Here is a 23,376-nt window from a genome sequence, read left to right on the forward strand (position 1 = left end):
ATCAACAGGCCTCATGGAGCAGTCTTCCAACATCTTTTCTTTCTATAACATCCTTCCTAAGTATTTGCATTAATTGTCATAAATTTGAATATTATGTATATCCTGATAAGCCCTAAACTGAGAGCTTCAGGTATACAACTGCCTGCTTGCCATCTCTTCCATTTCTTTTAGGTTTTCAAACCTAACATGTTTATAAGCAAACTATCAGTTATCTTCCCCAATCTTCAACATGTTTCTCCTATCTTCCACATCTCAATAAAAGGCACCACCGTTCACTGAGCTGTTCAAGCACCTTTACTTCTTTCTTGTACATTTCATATTAGAAGAACCCTTTAGCTCTTATCTTTGTGAAGCGATGATTAACCGCCACCCAAGTTCATGTTTCAGATCTCTGCCCTTTGTTAAGCTACAGAAACTACAACAGAACAAGAAAGATCTGTGGGACACTTTCAAATGATCTAATATACATACAATTACAGTTTTCAAATGACTAGAGAAAAAAACAATAGAAGAAATATTTGAAAAGAAAATATCTAAGAACTTTCTAAAATTGATACAAAAGACACAGAAACTAAAAAAAAAAAAAGAAACTCATGCAGAATAAATACAATAAAACCAATCAGATTCAATCAAGCTCCTAAAAAGCAAAGATTAAAGGAAAAAACCTTAAAAGAAGCCATAGCCATAGCGATAGATATATAAGAAATAAAGGAGAAAAATACAAATGATGTCTAATTTCTCATTAGCATTAATAGAGGCCAACGGACAATGAAATAACATCTTCAGAGTACTAAAACTAAAAATTAAACATCAACTTCTACTCCTAAATGCAGATGAAATATTAGTAGAAACAAATAAAAGTGCACAAAAATGTTTTAGAAAAACATAACTCAGAAAATCATCTCTAGCAGATTTCCACTGTAAGAAATGCCAATTTATTCAAGCTATAAATTTTTCTCTAAACCCTGGCTTAGATGCATCATATAAATTTTTATATACAGTGCTACTGGTTTCATTTAATTTATAAGATTTTCTAAATTTTTTCAAAATTTCTTCCTTGATGCATGAGTTACCTAGAAAAGTGTTAATTTCCAAATAATTAGAGGGTTTTAGATACAGTATTGTTACTGATTTCTAGTTTAATGATACTGTGCTCAGAGAACATACTCTATATGATTTCAATACTTTGATGATTCTTATTGAGAATTATTTTATGTCTGGCACATGGTCTAATTAGGTAAATGTCCCATGGGTGTCTGAAAACAATGTGTATTTTACAATCATTTAGAAGGTTTAATAAATGTCAATTAGGTGAAGGTGGTTAATAGTGTTATTCAAATATTTTATATCCTTACTAAGATTTTTTTTCTGGCATTCTGTTGATTGCTAAAAGAAGGTTCCTGAAATCTCCATCTATGATCATGGCTTGCTCGCTTTCTCATTTAGTTCTGCCAATGTTTGCTTCATGTATTTTGAAGCTGTGTTATTAGATCCATACATGCTTAGAGTTATTACAACTTTTTGAACAACCATTTTATCAGTGTTAAATGTTTCTTACAATAATTTTATGCTTGAAGTCACTTTTTCTTGATAATACTACAATCATACTAGCTATCTTCCTTGCAGTATGTATTTTTCAGCCTTTTACTTTCAACTATCAGAGTCTATACTTCTAAACAGCTGCAGTTAGGTCTCATTTTTTTTAATCCATTTTGACAATCTCTGCTTTTATTTGAAACTTATTTCTATTCTATTTAATATAATCATTGTTCTATATTGGTTTAATTCTGTATTTTTTTTCAATATAGCTCATTTGTTCTTTGTTCCTCTGCTTTTACTTTCCTTATGTCTTTTCTATGAATCAAGTATTTCTTTTTACCTTAGTATTTCATTTTATCTTTTATTTTGATATATTATCAAAATATATTTTGATATTTAACTCCTGGAGATTATAATATACAGCTCTCAGTTTTCAATCCACCCACAAACAATCTCAATACTTCACAAACAATATAAGAACCTTACAATCACTCTATAATTTCATTTACTCCACTCAACTTTTGTATTCTTATTAACCTATGTGGATTTTATGTCCCCAGACTCTTCTATAAATCAGAAATAAATTTCTGCTTTGTTTGAAGTCATTATACATTTGGAATCTATTCGTTACCCAGTCTAGCATACTTATCAAATACAACTATCAAAATATATCCCAAGTCTTAACAAGCCTCACTTTCTCCACTCTACCACCTCGATCTAATATACTATCATCTCGTCTGGACTTCTACACTAGCTTTCTAGATGATGTCTTGCTGCTAGTATATGTAAGATATTAAGTAGGCAGTATCAATTATCAAATTAAATTTTTCCAGTGGTTTCAGGTCTTACCCATCATGTTTCTGCATACTTAAATCTAAACAATTTAAGAAGATTAATCATAAGGTTAAGGGCAAAGTCGATTCACTTAAAAGCATAGATTTTTTTCTGGTATATCTACTAAATGTATAATCAATTTATTTGAAGATATATAAAAGTTTTTTAAAAAACAAGTTACCAGAGTATTAAGCAGTACAGCTTCAAAAATAATATCAAATTTTATGCTTTTAGTACCATGATTATTTGGGGAACTATGACAGAAAAAAATATAATATAGATAGAGAAAATTGCTTAAATTTTTGGAAAAGTAAGCATTTCCCCCTTCTAGCAACATCTCCTAATATTCTAAACTTGGGCAGAAACAAAGAACAGAGTATCTGCAATTTAGCTCAAGCCACAAACAAGGTGACATGAGTTTGGGTTTGAAAATGCAGTAGCCAAAAAAAAAAAAAAAAAGAAAATGCAGTAGCCAAGAAACATTATCTGTGGAGTCCACATGTTGAACAAAAGATAGAGTGGAAGGACTTTCAAAGGAGTATATTCCTTCCAAGGAATCCATTCAATTATGAACATCCAATAAGAGATACTCCACGACTACCCAGTATTTAGAAAACTATCTCCCAAAATAAAGGGAAGTCTCTGCCCCCAAAATCTCTTTTTATTTTCTCCCAAATATTCTGATTTATTTTATTATGCAATTTTATTGCACAAACATTTATGAAAAGGATAAGTGAAATGATGAAAAAGATATGTACACAACAAAATCATCAAGAGGTTACTCCTTATTTCTTTGTGCATATGTATTTCTTTGGACTTTTGTAATATTTTCCAAATATTTTATATTAAAATGAATGTTATTTCAAACAAGTGTTATAGTTGTAGATCCACAATATTAAGCAATCTAATGGTTTTGAAAACAAGAACTGGCCATTCACTTAGATTTTTTTTTTCCAAGTCTTTCACTCTCATCTGACTTTGAAATTTGGAAGAGAGTATCACGGAAATTTGGAAAAAAAACTACATTTTTATTATTTTATGTAAGCTTTTCAAATATAAATCTATCTTCTTGCTAGGAAACTTCCTTTACTTTTACCTTTATGGCCACTCTGGCTCATTTTCTTCAAATCTGAGTCATATTGTTTTACTTAGTGTAGCATGTTGTACACATTCCTGGAAATAACTGATGTATTTGTCTTATAAAACACTGTGTTTTTCTTCATGCAGGTGGCATTGTCCCTGTGCCAGGCGTCCCTGGGTGGCCACTTTGCCTATTTAAATGTAAATTATGTAGGTATGAGAATAGAACTGCAGGCACTGTTATAACAACTCACATTAAATAATATACTTATGTCTAGAAACCAAGTGCAGGAATTTTTCGTTGTTTTGAGAATAAAGTTGGCATTAGCATGGGCAGAATGCCGTTAATGGAGGCCATTAACTGGCCATGCCATCCAGGCAATGTATATCAACAGATTGAGGATAAACTCAGAAGATTGGTATGTATATAGCCAGAGCTCCAAAGCACAGTTGAGAAATTAACAGATCCACAGTGGGTAGTAGTTTCCTTTTGCACCTTTTCTCCTTCAATTCTGATCCTATTAAGTGTAAATGAAATAAGCTCATTTTTGTTGCAATTGAGTCAAAGCTCTACTGCATTTTGTTTTTATATTTATTTATTTTTTTATTCATTCATTCATTCATTCATTCATTCTTAGAGAAATAGGGAGGGGCGGCAGGGACAGAGGAGAGGAAGAGGGAGAGAAAGAAGCTAAAGCGGCTCCACACCCCTGGTGTGGGGCTGATCCCATGACCCCAAGATTATGACCTGAGTAAAATCAAGAGTCAGATGCCTAACTGACTGAGCCACCCAGGTGCCTCTACACTGTTTTGTTGTTAAAGTTCACCTAACCACTACTGCCATTTACCTGCTCAGTTTAATTGCCTCTCCTGTCCTTATCCTTACAGCTTCCTGGAAGAGTCTGACAGCATCAGAGTTACATGTGCGATCTCCTCTTGATTGAATCAAAAAGTGGTGTCACTTCCTCAGACTTCTTTTGGTTCCTTTTAACATTTCTGCTCGCTAGACTCTTCCCTGGCTTATCATTTAGCTGCTTGGTTAGTTTGATGGTCAGCATATTTGCTACCAGTTACTAGTAAAACCAAAAGATTTCATGGAAAGCTAGGATTTTTTTTATTTTTATAATAGTATTCTTTTGAAAGAGTAGAAAGAAAGCATGCAGAGGCGTTGAAAGAATAAGTATATACATCTTTGTACATTGTATAAATTCCAAATGAAATATAGTATATTTTATTGATAAATTAAATGAAAATGGATATTAAAATAAAGCTAGTTATACTAAATACATTGCTAAGTGGTAAGAAACATCCTTGTGTTAGAAAATCTATTTTTCTACATAGACATAGATTTGTTTGATCCAGTTTTGCAGTTTTCATGAATACCTGTGAGCTATTGACATTAATGATTAGACAGTTGATACTGGTTTGTCTCCTAAGAAAGTGAAATTACTAATTGATTAGCTTTTACACTGCATTTGTGTTTTCTTTCCTTACAGATTTTTCTGCACTGTTTCTAAAAGATTTCTGGTTTCCAAAATATGAAGCTTAAAATGGACAAGCTACTATGATTCCTTAATATAACAAAATTTGTACTTTCTTCTCATATTTCAATCATCTGGTCAAGGAGTATGTGGCTACTTGAGCAAGATAATGGGATGTTTGTTGGCCATGGAAGCTAACTGGATAAATAGAAGATACTAGCACAAAATTATGAGAAATTTTAATTTCAAATCACTTAAACTTCAGTGGTGATGGCACCAGTAAAAACAAACAAACAAACAAACAAACAAACAAAAAACATAGTTCTTAAGGCAAGGAGTTAAAATGGTGTCTTATGTGTAAAACGCTTTTTTCTCATTTGGAAGACTAAAGACAAGATTTATCTTATATATTGTATTATGACACATAGGTTTGTGAAAAATAATTTAATCAATTTTGTCTCAGTTCCATAGAAATTCTCTTACCTTAACTTTAATTATGAATTTACTGTGTGTGCTCCATATTTTAGTTCCACACTAGACTAATAATCTTAAAACTCTGTCAAAAAAAAGCTTTTATCTAGAAACCTATTGCCAATGTTTAGTTTAATTTGTACTTTGGAAAATAGAGAGTGATTTTATCCAAAAAGTCTCCCTAGACTGAAAAGGTTAAAAAACTTCACTATTGTCTAAACCTATCTTTCCCATCCTATAAACTAAACATAAATATGTAAATTCTAAAAACAGAATGTCTGATTGTTGCCTTTTTAACATCTACTTATAAAGAGAGAAAATTTCAAAGTGCCACATCAGTTATACAAATGACTAATACCCCCTTTGAGAGAATGGATTAATAAGCCAGTTTTGTATGTACACTTTAGGCAATCAGGGCAATTACACAGAATTAAAAGAGAATCTCTCTGGGATTCATGTAAATGAAATATAATGAACATCTGCAGTTAGGTGTTTTGTGGGATAGCCACTATGAATACACCATCATGCCCACGTGGTTGGCATCTCTAACCATGTTACTTATGAGCAATTCCTGATGACTTGATTTCTTTGTACCAACACAATGATATATATGCCTCTTGAGCTTCACTTTCCAAAATGTGCCCCCTGTACACCATAATCCTCCCCACCACCACTTATTTCCATTTCAACATCAAGCATATTTCCCTAAAGGCAGTAGGGAACTTGGCTATGTCTAATTGCTAAAACTGATACATAGTGGCAACAAAAAGTCATTAGCTAGTGCAAATTTGGCTGGGGATTTGCAGTGTTAGTTATAATCCACACCTTGGTTACAACATGGATTCTGTTAAGAATGAGAGGAGCCAAAAATCATCAACTGGAGTGGCTAGTGCCATAGGCAAAAGGCAGGTTGATGTGATTGACACAAAATGCCCTACCCACTCTAACCCTGTACCTATTTAGAAAGCCCTTTGTTTAATCCTGTATTGCCCAAGGCTACAGGCAGTAAGTCAAGTTTAATAAGGAGCCCATTTCCAATTTGTAATATCCTCTTTAAACAGCAAAATAGTGTTAGAGAAAGAACTCTAGGTCAGGAAATCTAGAACCAATCTGGGACATTTCAAACCCACAAGCTTTTATCAAGTGCTAACTATTTAAAGATACATGTGTTCAGGAAAGCAGGTTGTGATAAGGCATGTCCTCTAACCATGAGGTGCTTCCACTAGTCAGTAGAAACTGATATAGTTTTTCTTAACCTTTCAGTGCCTCAGTTTTGAAACTGGAAACAATTAGATCTCCTCCAGCATATTTCACATACATAATGTAATTCCCATCAGACTTACAAATGAGAATAAAGGCATCTAAGAGAGATCACATTGCACAAGAATAAAACCATAGTTGGTGTCAATAGGTACTTTAATCCACATTTTTTTGGCCTTAAATGTTGCTATAATGTTGACAACTAAAATAAATGGGCCATTGGCTGATGCTTCCTGCATTTTATTTCTCTACAAATCACCTTTTGATCACTTATATTTGTTTACAGCAATTTTGTTCCTATATTTTTAAAAAAGAAAATATATTAGAGACCTGTTATTTATAAGAAAAATAAGGAGAAGTGGAGGGTTTCTATGAAGCCTCATGAAGAATCCTTACTAAGAAGGCAAGTACACTTTATAATACATCTAAGTAGTCATGAAGGTAGATTATTTAGGAAATAAATGTTACAAAATGAAAATAAAATTTGAGGAAAATTAGGGAAAGTGAGGGGGAAATGAGACAACAACAACAAAAAAGAATTCATTAACATGATGATTTTTTCTGCTATACCTCTTCTTCAATTCATTTCCCCCAGTCTTCTCAGGAAGAAGCTAACCTGTGGGCAAATTAAGGGGCTGCCTCCACAGTGTGATTTAAGAAGACATTAAACAAACAAACAAAAAAAACCCCTACAAACCAAGAATCTGTCTCTTCCACGGTCTGCCATAGAATCTTTATGTTGATATCAAGTAATAATAATAATAATAATAATAATAATAATAATGGGATTAAAGAACTTTAGGGAATTTATTAAAATACTGTTCTCCATGAGGCACTGTACATGAAGCCATTATCAAACACTTACGCTAGTCTGAATGAGATCGGGCAAGTAGCCTTATGAAAAGGCTAAAGGAAAGTGGACAGCAGATTTTGATGGCAGAGAGGGATTTGGGGAGGTCACACCTGGGAAAATCTGGATGGAGTTACTCAGGAAACTAGACCATCAATGACACCATGAGGAATCTGAGACTCTGGGCTGTAAAATGCCAGAATTAAAGGGACTTATGAGCAGATGGAAGAGGAAGTCTGTCAATATATTACTATTTCACAAAATTCCTTAAAGCCAATCCTCCCATAAATGTTTACTTCAGGGAAATAGCTTTGTTCTTTAAAATCTCACATGTGTAATTTTTAAACTTTCCATAATATTCTTTTTTAAAAAAAAAAAGATCTCACTTATTTAGATAGAGAAAGAGCATGAATGGGGGGAGAGGCAGAGGGAGCCAGAGAGAATCTCAAGCAGACTCTGCACTGACCCCAGGCTCATTCCCACAACCCTGAGATCATGGCCTGAAGTGAAATCAAGAGTCAGATGCTCAACCAACTGAGCCACCCAGGCACCCCAACTTTCCATAACATTTTGTGCAAAAGCGATATTCTCATTCAGCAGTTTGATTTTTTTCAAGGACTCATTCATTCATTTCTTTATTCATCCATTCAACAACATACTTTTATTGCATGCCTAAGAGTAAAGGCTTTGCCACATTCTGAAGATAAAACAGTAAGCAATAAAGAAGTTGCTTCCCACCTGGGGTTTATGGTCTTGTGAAGACAAGCTAGTAAACAAGCTAATAAAAGAGTAAGTAATAAGATATAGAAATGAAACTCCATGTGCTGAGAGACTACAGAGGTGGAGTACCAGATCAGCTGGAGAAGGGACAGAAAGGCTTCCTGAGGGTGGATGCATGTCAGCTAAGTTCTGAAAATATATACAAGGCAAAAAGAGAGAAAGATAGTTGAGTGTTCTGGGCAGAGAAAACAGCATGTGTGGAGACCAACAATAAGAGATAGCACAGCACAATTAGTGAAAGTAGTCATTTTGTCTGGTGTACAGAGTTCAAGGTGTACAATGTTCAGAGATGACACTAGGCTGGAGGTTGAGTTCCAGAACATGAGAAGCCTCACAAGCCATGCTAAGCAGGAAGTTTGGACTTTAAGGAGCACTGGGGAGCTAGTGAAGGAGAACTGGATGTAGCCGCATATGGAGTCAGGCTGATGTATAACAAGAGCTCAATAAATACCACTAGATTAATGCAATCATGAGCAAAAGAAAAATGATATAAGCAAAATAAGTACATCTTGGAGAAGGTAAGTATACAGGTGAAGCTGCATTAAGGGAAGCTATAAAAATTGAGGGAGTAAAAGAAAATTTAAAAATAGAATGAGAATAACAGGCTTAAAGGTAGTTAAATGTGTGTGTACTATAATCAATAGGAAAGAGTTCACCATGCTTATGGGCTGAAAATAAGGCTTCAAAATGACAGTCAGGATAAAAGAGAAGGGCACCCTTCAATGAGAGAATGAAAATTTCTGCCTCTGAGATTTGAAAAAGAATAGTTGGATTGGTGAGGATATAAGAGTTATGGGAGGAGGGGCTGGATGACAGGAGTGTGTACTTTCATGACTTCAACTTTCCCTAGGAAGTAAAAGACAAAATCACTGATTAAAAGTGAAGGGCCAAGAGCAACCCAGTTTGAGGAAAGGGTAGGATTTGCAGTATCTGCTTTGAAAAAAAAAAAAAAAAGTTGATTAGAATAGGGAGGAAAAGTATTGCCAAGGAGAATATGGGTTCAATTAGGGTTGGAAACCAATTTCCAACTGTTGATCCTCTCAGGAAAGGACAGATCTTGAAGACACTAAATTTTTGAGACTATCCATGGGGCAAGTTCATAAAATATAGTCCTGGGGCCAAGCTAGGGTATTCAAAATATTGGATAATCAGTTTAAACATAACAACTCATGGAGATCAGCTTGAAGCTAGCAGATGGCGCTGGTAAAAATAAGCAGAGATGCCAAAATTGGAAATAGGGCAAACACAGATGGAATGAGGAGGCAAAGGGTCATAGTCTGAGCAGTACAGAAGAGAACAAAGCCTGTGGGCAGTAGAGGCTTGATTCAGGAGAATGCATTTTGTAAACACAGTTATTTGGCTGCTACATTCATTTTGCCTGTGGTTAGGGGAGTTCCAGCTAAGTCCAGACAGGACATTTGCAAGGGTATGCATGGATTCAGGGCACATGATTTTCTCTAACAATCTCCAAGGCCCTGGAGTAGGAACAAAGAAAGCAAAGAGGTAAAATAACTCAAGATTTCATATTAGCTGAACAGGAATGTTGGAAAATCAAGTAATACAATGATCCAGACAAGATAAAAAAAAAAAAAAAAAAGGTAGTGTTGGCAGAAGTTTGCTGAAAGACCAAAGAATAAGGGGACTGAATGGCTGTGAATGAGTGGAAGAAAAGGAATTAAAAGGGTGGTTATATCTCCTGAAAAGACAACCCCGTGCCCCAAAACAGTTTTCGAATCAATTCTAGAAATGGGTAGCATGTAACCTGCAATCAAGGTTTCTGCTATACATGAGCAGTCAGGATACTGAAGAAGATGGAAAAAGAGAATATGATGCTACTTCCAATATTTTTCAGCTCATCAAAAAAGAAAAGACTGTCAAGCTATGAAAAAGATCAAATTATGTGCATTTTCAGTGAGCATCAAACAGAAGGGTATGTTTATGGCAGAAAGTGAGAATGTTTCACAAATAAAACAGAGATGTCTCAATTTAGAGACATCTCTTCTACATGAATGGTTGTCCTTTGTCACTAGCCCTCAAGGTACCGCAGACCTGAGATGCAAATTAGAAATTAACTATGATTTTCATGGGACTTTGCTGTCTACAACCCACTTGCCTTCTACGATGTTCAGTGACCTTCTGAGTAACACTGTAGAAGAGAAACAATGGTGCCTCCTTCCCCATTATATAGAGGTAGAAACTAGAGAAGAGGTTTTCCTGGCTCTCAAGGCCAAACTTCTTCCCGAATGCCACACAGTGTGAGCAAGACAACTTTCTCTCTCTGTATCAAGATGGAGAAAAACACAGAGATTTCCTGTCAGGCAGAGACATCAACTGCTAACCTCAGACCCCATATGAATAAGTGGTGAGAATAATATGTTTGGTTTCCTGGTGTCATACATGAATAAATCTATAGTATTTAATAAGTTATGAAACTACATTGCTGTTATGAGGAAATGTTATCTGTTTTATCACTCAATAATTTGTGTAAGCATAAATCTATAGGCTTGGCAGAGTTCATAATGACCCCATATGCCCACAACTAAGGTTCAATTGCCGTTTATTACCTATAAGAGATTCCTTGCCACTTTTCTATTACGTCATTTAAAATATTGATCTTAAGTTATTACCCATATGATCATGAATCAAGCTCTGTGTGTTTACATGCTGCAGTTGAAGACACTGATCCAACAGAATCATAATATGGAATTTAAAGTATTACAACTCCCTAAGGAAATTTGCTGAAACCAGTTGGACCTACTTTGAATTATTTGTTTGGTTAATTATCAATGGCTCCAAAGTGGGCCACTGTAAAAGCTTTCTCAGTAAATTGCTTTCAAAGCCTTGGGCAGTTTGTATGCTGCTCTTACACTCCCACAAAGTTCTCTTTGTTTATTGCCCTGTGAGATACACGTATCCTTGCACTTTTCACTAATGGTTAGTAGGCAGCCCTGGTTCATTATCAGACTACCCTGATAACTTAAATAGTCTTCCAGTACTCTCTGAAGAGGTTTGAACTGGAACATAAGATCTTTACCATCATATAAACATACACATCAGGTCACTAGGAATGAGAAGTTAAACATTCAAGTCTCCAAGTCCTTATTACCCAATATCTTTCTTCAGGCTTCCAGGGCCAGACTGACATTACCACATCATATGGCTGTTGCATCCCTTATTATCTTATTATCTTCTCTTAATATCCACGGTAATTAAGATCTTATCCAGTGTGTCTGGAGGAAAGGTGACCTGGATGAGACTTCCGAAGATGTTATCTGATGCAGGCAGTGAAGCTCTGATGAAAATATAATGTTGACCAAAAGATATTATTAAATCTTTGTTCCAAGGAAAAGATGGATTGTTTGGATTTTTATTTCATGTTTTGTTTTTAATGTATGAGAGTTGATTTGTACTGTGTCAGCTCGTCTATGTTGAAACTATAATTTTCAGAATTCCTTTCCAAGTTCTGAGTTTCTGTGAACCACAAGAGCAATTTAGGGTGAGAGCTGAAAGGTGGAAAGAAACAGCAGCCGTATCCTTTTACACTGCAAAGGCCCTTGCAAGCCATAGGGTGCTGGTGCGACGGTGGTACATTGTTTCAGCTCTGCTGGCTCACCCGGTCCAAGTGGACCTCAGCCAGCCTGCAGCAATTCCAGCAACCATCGGCTCTCCTCCTTCAGCTTCCCCCAATCCTAGTGGTGTGTACAGCTCCTATGGCAGCAGGAGCACTTGCTCTTCCAACATGGACCGGGTTTCCTCCAGTTTCTCTGACTTTTGGGCCAGTTCCCTGAGTTAGGATCCATGGTGAAGGGCACCAGCCCCACACTCAAGTCACCAGCTGTGTTGATGTTGATGCTTGGCTATAGCAAGAGGCCTATATGGGTTCCAACTTCCCTCATGGGCACAAATTTGTCCTGTCACTTGCCAACTTCACCATCTTTCCTCCCCAGTGCCCTGCCCTGCTGACCTCAGGCTCAGCAGCCAGTGTAGAAAAACAGCTTATGTAAACTGTTTAACTAGTTCCTACAAATGTGTAAGGTCAAATCCCTATGATAAACCCCCTAGTCTTTGTTATTCCTAGTGGCTTTGTTTCTTCAATCCAAACCTAACTAATAAAATATGCATATCTGTTATATTCAAGGGGATAATATCTACCAAAATATGCTTCAACAACCTATCTCATGTAACCTACTAAAATTTGGAGTGGTAAAAGAGAAAATTCCACATTCATTGTTTTAGATTGATATTTCAAAGCTTCTATCCTTTTAAGTAATTTTATTTTTAAAGCAGTTTTTCACAGGTAAGCTATAAATAATATGAAATTACTGGAAACTTAAGATTACCTCCAAAGACCATTCTGAAAGCCAGATTCATGCAAAAATTAATTCAGCCACAAGAGAACAATGTTCTTAATTAGGACATAGATGAGTTTTGTAATCCAAACCATTGAAAAAAATTGCTAATTCTAACATCATAAAGAATTAATTCTTCTTATATTGGAGAAAATGAGAGAACTCATTAAAATCATTCCAAGAACTGGAAGACTATTTAAGTTGTCAGGAAAATATCTCGCAGTGAAGACACTTCCTATAGGTGAGTGAAACCAGCAACAGAGCTAAAAAAATTATGAATGTGAATGTTCTCCCCAATATATTTCCCCATGCAAGCTATTAATTTAATTTATATCACATATTTAGTTCCCTTCTCTTTCTCCCTACCCTACACATTGTGTAAATTCATAGAAAGACACATTTATAATTGCTAGAATCTTTAGAAGTTTAAAAGGCAGAACTGAGGGGCACCTGGGTGGTTAAATTGGTTAGCAGCTGACTCTTGAGTTCACCTCATGTCATGATCTCAGGGCTGTGGGATTGAGCCCCCTCGTGGGGTCCCATGCTCAGCAGGGAGTTTGCTTAGGATTCTCTTTCCTTCTCCCTCTGCTCCCCTCCCCCACACTCACTTGCTTGCTTGTTCTCTCTCTAAAATAAATAAATAAATCTTAAACAATAAAAAAAAAAGGGACAGTGCTGTAAGTTTGATATATGTTCCATAATTCGAGTTTTATTTCTGAACCTCCCTGGCTTCTATATGTTGAATTGATGGGACATTTGGCATCTAAGTCACTCAATGCCACCTAGACATTCAAGTATCCAGAAGGCATGTTTACTGATACTGCTGGAGATTCAAGGATGATAAAGACCCAGCTCCTGCCTAAAATTCAGTAAAATGCATACAAAGGATGTTGGCCCATGACAAGGCTTCAGAGGAGAGAATTTACTCAAGAAGGAAGTGGAAGATATGAAGGATGTTGATATCTTGCTCTCTGAAATAACTAAAGGAGCAGAAGAGAGTGTACAGGATGGAATGTGGAGAATATACTGCTTGTGTGTGCATTACCTAAAAATTGTGTCAAAATTCTGGTGTCCATAAAAGCTGTGTGGGGTTTTTTTTTATGTAAACCCCTCAACTGAAGCCCATATGTAATCTTCAGTAAAGTCTCTATTTGTGGCAAAGATTGTATTCAAGTAACTCTACTGAAGAAAACTTGCAAAGGTATTTATATCTCATTGGATCACATAAAGTCTATGCAGGCCTATCCTAAATAAGCCTAACTTTTTAACACAAAGAAAGATAGTTCTGTGTAATGTCTGAGTTAAAATTTTAGATTACTGACCAGGCTATCTCAGGTACCGCAGTGACCACAACATAAGCAGAGTCCAAAGGACCATGGTCTTTGTAAAAGAATGGCATTATTTCAGTACAGTGAAGAAGAAACACATTTCAGAGGAGATGGTTACTCTTGAAAGGTAACTCAAGTTTCAAAATGCAAAAACAGAACTTCAGATATTGGCAACAAAAAAGAGAAAGGCTCTGAAATATGAAAACTTGGAGTTTTTTTAAAAAAAAGAAAGCATAATAGCATCAAAGTATAAATATATATATTTATATTTATAGGGGAGTAATAAGAGGTAAATCTGGGAAGTAGATTGCAGCATATTATGGACTAGAGAGCCCTGAATGCTGAACTAAATAGGATTGGAGGGGGTTTTTTTGTGTGTTTTGTTTTTTTTTTTTTTTTACTTATTTTATTGGAATAAATATCCCAAGAAAGCATTATGGAAAAAACTACTGATTTGGAAGTTTCATTAAGCAGTAGTATGTGGGTTGAAGGTTAAGAGTTGTGGGGACCACTTTAAGGACAACGTGACAGAGCAAAAATATGAAGTACAACTATTTTATTAGCAAAATGGGGGTGGTTAGAAGGAAAAAAAATGAAGTTTTAGGTTCATGCTCATATTAATTTCATAAAATAGAAAGCAAGGTCATTTTTTAAGGATTTTGAGGTTACAATAATTTGTTTACTTGCTTTTATTGAAGAATAGCTGACACTCAATGTTACATTAGTTTTAGGTATATAAAACAGTGATTCAACCAGTCTATATATGTTATTCTATGCTCACAAGTGTAGCTACCATTTGTCTTCATGAAATACTATTATAATACTATTGACTTTATTCCCTATGAAATAGGGAATTTTATTATGAGAATTATTATTCTCATGATTTACTTATTCCATAACTAGAAACCTAAATCTCCCACTCCCTTCACCCATTTGACCAACCCCATCCCCTCTGGGAATCATCAGTTTATTCTCTGTATTTAGGGTCTGTTTCTACTTCTTATTTGTCTGTTTGTTTATTCATCTGTTTTGTTTTTGGATTCCACATATAAGTGAAATTGTATGATACTGTCTTTCTCTATCTGATTTATTTCATTTAGCATCATACTCTCTAGATCCATTCATGTTGTCACAAATGACAAGATTTTGAGGTTACAACTTAAGGAAAGTAGAAGGGGTTGATGAATCATGTCTACGACAGCATTTGTCCATCACCATCGTAGATCCAGTAACTTTCCTGTCTGCTCTGCTTCGTCTATATAGTTCCCACTGGAACTGTCTCACTATTCTATCACAAATATGCCTCCTTGGCCACAGCTGATTAGCCCAGATTTGGGCACCAGACTCAAGTCTAACCAGTTAGACTCTCCACCTAGAATTTCTGAAACTGAGCCATAAAGGTCAGTGTATTTCTAGTAATCTGGGTTTTACGACAGAACCCAGAACGCCATGCCCTACTGTCCCTTCATTGTCTTTCCCATATGTTTCCTACCATATAGAAAAGATGTGATCTGCACCAAAAAAAAAACTTTTAATGGATTCACAAAGAAGATAATAAATGCACAGTGAAGAGAGATGGAATGTAATCCCCTGGTTCCAGGTGTTACTGCAGACCTATCCTTTTCCCATGTTTTTATTCTCTGAGACACCCCAGTGATTTTAACAAATTCCTCCAAATGCTTAAGCTAGTCCGAGCTGGTTTTCTGACACTTGCAATAAAATGGTTGTAAGTCATAAAAATTGTTTCAGTGGAGAAGTAGCAATAGAGCTGACTAGGGAGGAATCTAAACATTACCAGACACTGTGAAGTCACAGGATCCAAAAGAAGTTGGGGAAGATAAATGGTAACAGTATTCATTTGCTTGGTGCACATATTTCGGCAGAAGCATTCTTTTTAAATTATTATTATTGTTTTCTGTAATTATATTGTACAGAATGCTGTCTCTTCCTGCAGAAGCATTCTGTAGCCTAGAGATAGATGAGGAGAAGGTAGGCTGTTGAATTGATCAGTTTGTGATTTTAATTGTGAAAGACCTCATTGGAAGAGCAACATGACACAAGACTAGTGATATGGACAAATGTAATTGAAGCTCAGGGCATTCTCAAAGGGAATGATGAAATCATGATGATTTTTAATACATTTCCTTCCTCCTCTTCAGGGTCTATTTATACTCTATTACTCTTTTAGCAAAATCAAATTAATGTAACTGTCCAAATCAAGATTATGATAAAGAAATTGATCCAAAATCACTGAGCAAAACTAAGAGTTTTGTTGTTTATTTTTTTTATTTACAAAAAAAAAAAAAAAAACAGTTCTCCAGGAGACAAAATCAGGTGGTATATCTTAGAAATAAGAGACTATAAGAAATAGTCTTGCAAAGAAATGCAAAGTTTGCCCTTATGTCACAGGACATAGTCTAAAAGATAGTCTAAAAAGAGAATTGTGTACATATTGTGTACAATTTACATAATATAAAACAAAATAGTAACCAGAAATGCCAAAACTTTTTAGTTTCCATTTCAGTATTTCCTGTTCTGTAAGATTTTGAAGTGGGAACAATTACGGTTGGAGTCCCACTCAAATCTTCTCACACTCATTTCAATACCTGCTGTCTGTACTCCTAGCTGCCTACACCTGTATTTTTGTTGCCTATACACTTTATCTGGCTACCAAAGCCATTGTGGTCCAAGAATTAACACTCCCTAGGAACATCCTTCAATCAATGGGAGAAGGGATTTTGGTGCGTAAATATCCCAGCTTGCTCTCCCCACCTGGTGGTAACTCTGAAATACATTCAGATTTTCTCATTAAAGCAAAATGTGGTGATGGCTAGTAATAACCTGCTTGCTAATGAATTTGTTATTGACTGCCTTTCCTTCCTTCCCTCTTTCACTTCCTTTTCTCTACTGACATTTCCTAAAATTTTCTCTCAAATAAATAATTTGAACTTGAGTACTTGTTTCAGGATTTGCTTCTGGGGTTATGCAAACTACCAAAAAAAAATCGGGGTAGTGTCAGGAAAAGAGTGCTTAATTAACATCATTCTGGGACCTCTTTTCTGAGAGTTCAAGATTTGAAGAGTTTTATTCTCTGGGTTAAGAGAAGTGTCAGTTCTTTAATTTTAGGTAGTTGAAAGGTGTGTAATATCTTTGCAATATTAAGACTTATACAAAATTGAACTGGATGTAAGTAAGAGGGTTAATAGTTTATTAAGAAAGATTTTTCTTAAATCTATGAATGCAGATTCCTTATCATTGAAGTGAAACCACCGTTAAGTGAAAAGTGTTTTTGATATGTTGAGCCTAAAACATTGTGTAAGAGCTATAAAGAATATGATATCATAATTTTGGATTATACGATTGACCCTCAAACATGGGCTTGAATTCTATGGGTCTACTTATACACTCAATTTCTTTTCGATTAAAACAGTACAGTATAGTAAATGTACTTTCTCTTTCCTAGTAGTTTCTTAATAACATTTTTTTTCTCTACCTTACTTTAAGAATAAAGTATATAATACATATAACATTAAGAATATGTGTTAATCGACTTGATGTTATCGGTAAGGCTTCCAGTCAACAGCAGGCTATTAGTAGTTAAGTTTTTGAGGAGTCAAAAGTTATACCCAATTTTCAACTGGGTGGGAGTTGGCATCCCTAACCCCTGAGCATTGTTCAAGTGTTGACTGTATTAACTTGTAACAATTCAGGAAAGCATACCAAGGTAAATTGCTACAAAACTCCCACAACTGAATGGTTTCACACAGCTGAAATTTAATTTAAAACTCTCAGTACCAATGCAAGTGTTTAAAATCCAGGCTAGCAGGAGATCCTTTCCCACCCAGTCAACCAGGAATTCAGCGTCTACTTAATTTCTACATAGGTTACCCCCCCGTCCGGGGGGTCTTCCTCAATCCAGCCAGCCAGAAATGGAACAGAAGGGAAGGAATGAATCCTGGGAGAGATTTATGGGGCAGGCCTAGAGAAATAGTTTATTTCTCTCATTCCATTGAGTATGTTGCAGTCATGTGACTGCAAGAAGGGTTGGAGCAGGGAAGCATTCCCACTGGGAAAATGGGTAGGTATTACCCAATGACAATTCTGCACTTGGAAGAGAATACTCATTTTTGGCAAATAGCCATCTCTTCCACAACAAATATTTATTTTCTTATGCAAAATAAATATTTTAAATAAACTAATACTATAAACAAATTATAACTGAATGTTAAGTAAGTCAAATCATTTTCAAGAATTAGGGGAAAGTATGAATATATCAAAATTCATATTATTAAAATAGTCCTTACCTATTTAAATTTCTCTCAAAATTTATGCCAAAAGCTCACCCAAGTACTCAAAACAATATAAGTAATTTCTAATTTTTTTTAAAGCTCATTTAAGGGTTCAATCTCTGTAATGGAAAGTGCTAATATTTCAATCACTTTTAAAAATAATCTATAATTGAAACATTTCATTTCTTTATATTGGTTTTCTCCTATACTACTTACTTAAAACTCAGGTAACTATGTACAATAAAATCTAAGAAATTTTTACATCATTTCTGTCACTTATTTGTACATTCTTCCTCGGGAAATATTAAAGAGCATTTCAGAGCTGTCTCCCTTTTTTTCTGAATAAAACTATCTTTACTTTCTCTGACCCAAGGAGATAAATGCAAGGAGGCAGATATATAGAAAATTTAAAGATCAAAATCTAGTCACATAAGTATATGGTCACACTATCAGAAGTTGAAATTAATGATTTGCAAAACCAAGATTTCCATTGTGAAGTTTGTAATTTCCTAAGTAATAAGCTGGCCTCTTAATTATTTAGCAACAAGCATTTGTATTAACACGTTCATTACAAATACCCACCACGTATTCTGTTAAAAGAGAAAACTAAGTATAAAATATATCATTCGCATTTCTTTAAACAAAATCCAACATTTGTACTTTGAACTAATTGAGAAATATACTAACTTTATTTTATAAAGTGGAGTTAAACTGCATACCTAGGTGATGCTAAAACATTACATTGTATAGATATTAAGAAAACAGCTATAACACTATATTTCTGACCAATATTATGACTCTTATTAATGAAATTGTTGACTTGTGATCACTAATATTGATTGAATGCTTATGAAATAGGCACTTGTTGCTTTAAGTGCTTTTATTCTGTCCCATACTATTATTACTCCAAATTTACAGGTAAAGAAGCTGATATTTAAGAAGTTAAGCATCTTGCCAACGTCACACCAACAGGAAGCAGGAGAGCTGAGATATGAACACAATTCTACTTGACTAGATTCTGTCCTCTTACTTGTGATGTTCTGTGGCCTTCATCAGTGAGGTACATCACTGTTTCTCACTCAACAATAATTACAAGTTTAAAAACGAACCAATTTAATGAAAATAATCCCAGACTAACTAGAAAAAAAAAAAAAAAAGGAAGAATCTAATAAAAGAAAATTAGGCATTTCCGTACCAGTAATCCTACTTGGTTGTTAACATGACAACTCTTGGAGATGAATTACATTTTCCTTTTGAAGTGAAACACTTACGACCTAAATAAATTGGATGATGTGTCCAGCAACATCACACAGAAAGAAAGATGCACAGCCAAGATTCAGATCCAGGCCTTTTTGACTTTATATCACTATACCTTCTGCTGTGCTGCAGAACCTTTGAGAACACATGGTCTTCTCATTGAATATTTTCTTTCATTTATTAGCACATAAATATACCTACACTTCAAGTCTTGCAATATATATTAATATGTTTTTTCATTTCCTTCTGAAACAAATTGACCAATCAAATTTAACATTATTTTGCTAGCTATGGATGGAGATGTTAACCAAAATCCAAGTGTGTCACTGGAGTGATGGCTTCTATTGATATGATCAAAAAAAGGAAAGGGGAAAGCATGTACAACTCTGGAAGTTCATTTCTCCTGCTCTGATATATAATAGAAATCGGCAACCTGTTTTAAAAGGTCAAGGATAAGAATATGAAAAATGAAACCTTGGATAGGAAGTATATGCAGTGATTGTAAAACCAGAAATAAGGTCGGAGTTATGGAACTGACCCTAAAAGTGATTATACGTACACATGCTCCAAGAAAAAACATAAACTCAGAATGTAATTTGGAGCCAATTATGAGGAAACCAAGCATTATAATAGTGTGAAAGTCTGAGGAAAGAGTAGGGATGTAGTACAAATTGTCCAATAGAGACAGGAAAAATACCAAGAATATAATATTTGGGATGAGAGAGTGGGTAGAGGGAAATCTGTAACTAGAAGAATTTTAAGAAGACGAAATGGCAGGAAACAGTGGCAAAATGAAAACACTTCTTTAACTGATTGGGAGAGCTCAAAAGCTGAGAGTAAACATGATCATTGCAAGGAAACTTGCAAGAAAACAAGTAAAAACGAATAGGTTCAAATTTTACAAGAATTATGAAAAATCACAGTACAGGAAATAGTAACACCAAAAAAGGGTGAATGAGATAGAAGGGTAATTTTTAGAGACCTTGGTTTTCATTCTGACATTACAATTTGAATTTAGACATTTAAAAAAAAACAATTTTATACAGAAGTATTGTTAAAAAGACATAACTACATAATACAAACACATTTTTATCTTCATAGCTACACCATTGTTTAATGTGATACCCAGTTACGGAGTAATGAACTCAAACTATGACAAAAGAGAGAAAAGTCAGATAACAAGAGTGAAGACTCCCTTTTTAAGGCTGCACACAGCATTTCCTATCAATGCGCAAATATAAAACTTGTAAAAATGTATCTCAGGTAATACTCGCTTTGTCATTTTTCCAGACAATTGGGCAACAGAAATGTCATTTGATCCGTGCTTAATTTCTTGAGAGAACCAGAAACATAATGGGCTCCGAAACACCTTAAACTGCTGGCATCATGAACACTTCCTGACTAATTCTGTTGGACAACAGAGACAAAGTAAGCCCTGTAATTACATCCCAGCCTGATCTATGCTTTCACTCATGTAATTAATACTTCCTCTGTAAAGCAATGGAATAATTTAAAGAGCAGATATTTTTCAACCATGGTCTGGAAAAAAAACTCGAAGAGGAGACTACATGTGCATTTCAGCTACCTACAGACACTTCTGGGATTCCATTTGCTAAGAGAAATTGTAACTAGATTCTCAGAGCTTTCATTGTACCAAGAGATGGAAATGATACTTCCTTCCTGCTAACAGTTATAGTGGGGGGTAGAAGAAAGGGTGACTGGAGCCTATATTTATTCCATGAGGGTTTATGAAAATGGTAAACATAATCTCAGTTCCTGGCTACCTGAGCCACCTAGTGTGGTGCCAACCACATTTGTAGAACCTCAGCCAGAAAATCACTGCAGAAATCTGGCTCCAGAGGTTAGACTTTAACTTACATGGTAGAAATAAGACACCACACTCCAGCAAATCTATACTGACTTTCCAAATTCATTCATGGTTTCCAATGTCCATTTGTAGAGAGGCATTCACAGTCATGAATGTAGATCCTACAAAATTCAGAGACACATACACAAAAGTAGAGGACAAAGGAAGAATGAGAATGCAAACTAACAACATTTTCAATAATTGTTCCAATTTTAAATACACGGACATTATTTTCTTTAAATAATTTGCATATATGCCCAGTAAAAAATTTATATTATCAAAGACCCTCTCCATCCCTAACCAAATCCAAAACAAACTTCATCTTTGTCTACTTCTTTTCAGCTATTTCTATTCAATATTTATAATACAAAAAGAGTGGCATCTAGGATGCACACAGGGCCAATGAGATGGCTGTTTCCTCTTTCTAAAATACTCTCCCGCCCTTACTCCTCACAACACTAACTAACCTTTTTCTCAACAACAGTGCCATCTCCAAAAAGAGATCTCCCCTGATTATTCTTCTACTTCTCTATCACATTACCTTGTCTATGTCCTATACAATACCCCACAGTCTCTGAACATTTTGTTTATTGATTTGTCTGCATTTGAAATATGAAGGATGAAATAAAATTCTGAATATGAAACAAGGAAACAGCCAGCTAAGGGACTACTATATTTGTCTTAGTCTGCTTGGACTTCCATAATAAAAACACCACAGACTAGGTGACTTACACTGCAGACATTTATTTCCTCACAGTTCTTAAAGCTGAATCCAAGATCAAGGCACAGGCAATTCTGTTTCTGATGTGAACTCTCTTCCTGGCATGCCACATTCTGGGCTATGTTCTCACAGGTGGTGAAGGAGATCTCTCTCTCTCTCTGTCTCTGTCTCTCTCTGTCTCTGTCTCTCTTATAAAATCACTAATCAGGAGGGCCTCACCCTCATGACCTAATCCAACCCTAGTTTACCATCACATTGTTGGTTAGGGCTTCAATGTGTGAACTTTGAGGCAGCCTCAAACATTCAGTTCATAATAGTAGAATTCCAGATTTGAAGTCACATCAACACAGTAGAGACAACAGCAAAAATAAATTGCTTGATTATTTGACTGGATTACTCCATAACTCACATAAAGATAATCTGCTTTGTTCCAGCAGAAAAATATAGTTCTCAACTATATTTTCATTTCCAGAGCAACTTGACTTAATGCATCTTTACTCTGGTGGTTTGATTGGTTCCATTTTATATTCAGAAACTCAATTGATTGGCTCATAAATTATAGAAGCTCTTAATTCTAATTTAAGAATTATGCCAAGAAAAACATGAAATTTTAAAGATAATATATGGCTCTGCATGAATATTTAAAGGCAATAAGCCAGATTTACATTCTGTGAAACACAAAATAAAAATTTTAACAAAAGAACAAAATGATTGATAGAATATATCAAAACACACCACCTTTTGGCACAGTGATTCTGAGCTCACATACAAATACTCCCCTGTTCTGTAGGCAAGCTCACAGAAGAGGAGGTCCCTCTCCATTGGAGATCACTTTATTTTTCCATTAGAAAAGAGCAAATGGGGATTTTTAATATACTTTTGGCTTAGGAACTCTGAAATTTAATACATGTTCCAATTTGCAAAAACTAGAAACACAAAATAGGCCAATGGCCCAAGTCCAAGTAGACTCAGTTTTCCAGAGTCAAAAACTAAAGCATAGAAATGGTAAGAAAACTCTCACTAAAATTACCAAGAGTAAGGAATATTTTAATTGAATATTTTATTCATTAAAGTCATCATTTTTCACTTCCCTTAATTATCAGTCTCATCTCAGAGATAGAATCCACTTTAAAATTATCAAAAACTCTTTTTGAAAATGTGTTAGATTAATAAACATATAAATCAACAGCAACCTCATTCCTTTATTTGACATTTTCTTGGTGAACACAAGCTATGTACAAAGCTCTGTACTGCAGACCATGTTCAGATA

General features: G+C 35.0%; 1 long non-coding RNA gene across 1 annotated transcript in view; it reads right to left on the minus strand.

The window, feature by feature from the left end:
- LOC144287486 (uncharacterized) overlaps window positions 1-23,376 on the minus strand; it is a 104,254-nt gene that overhangs the window by 22,264 nt on the left and 58,614 nt on the right. The gene's annotated exons all lie outside the window — the stretch shown is intronic.

The sequence above is a fragment of the Canis aureus genome, chromosome 17 (assembly GCF_053574225.1).
Source record: "Canis aureus isolate CA01 chromosome 17, VMU_Caureus_v.1.0, whole genome shotgun sequence".
Classification (NCBI taxonomy): Eukaryota; Metazoa; Chordata; class Mammalia; order Carnivora; family Canidae; genus Canis; species Canis aureus.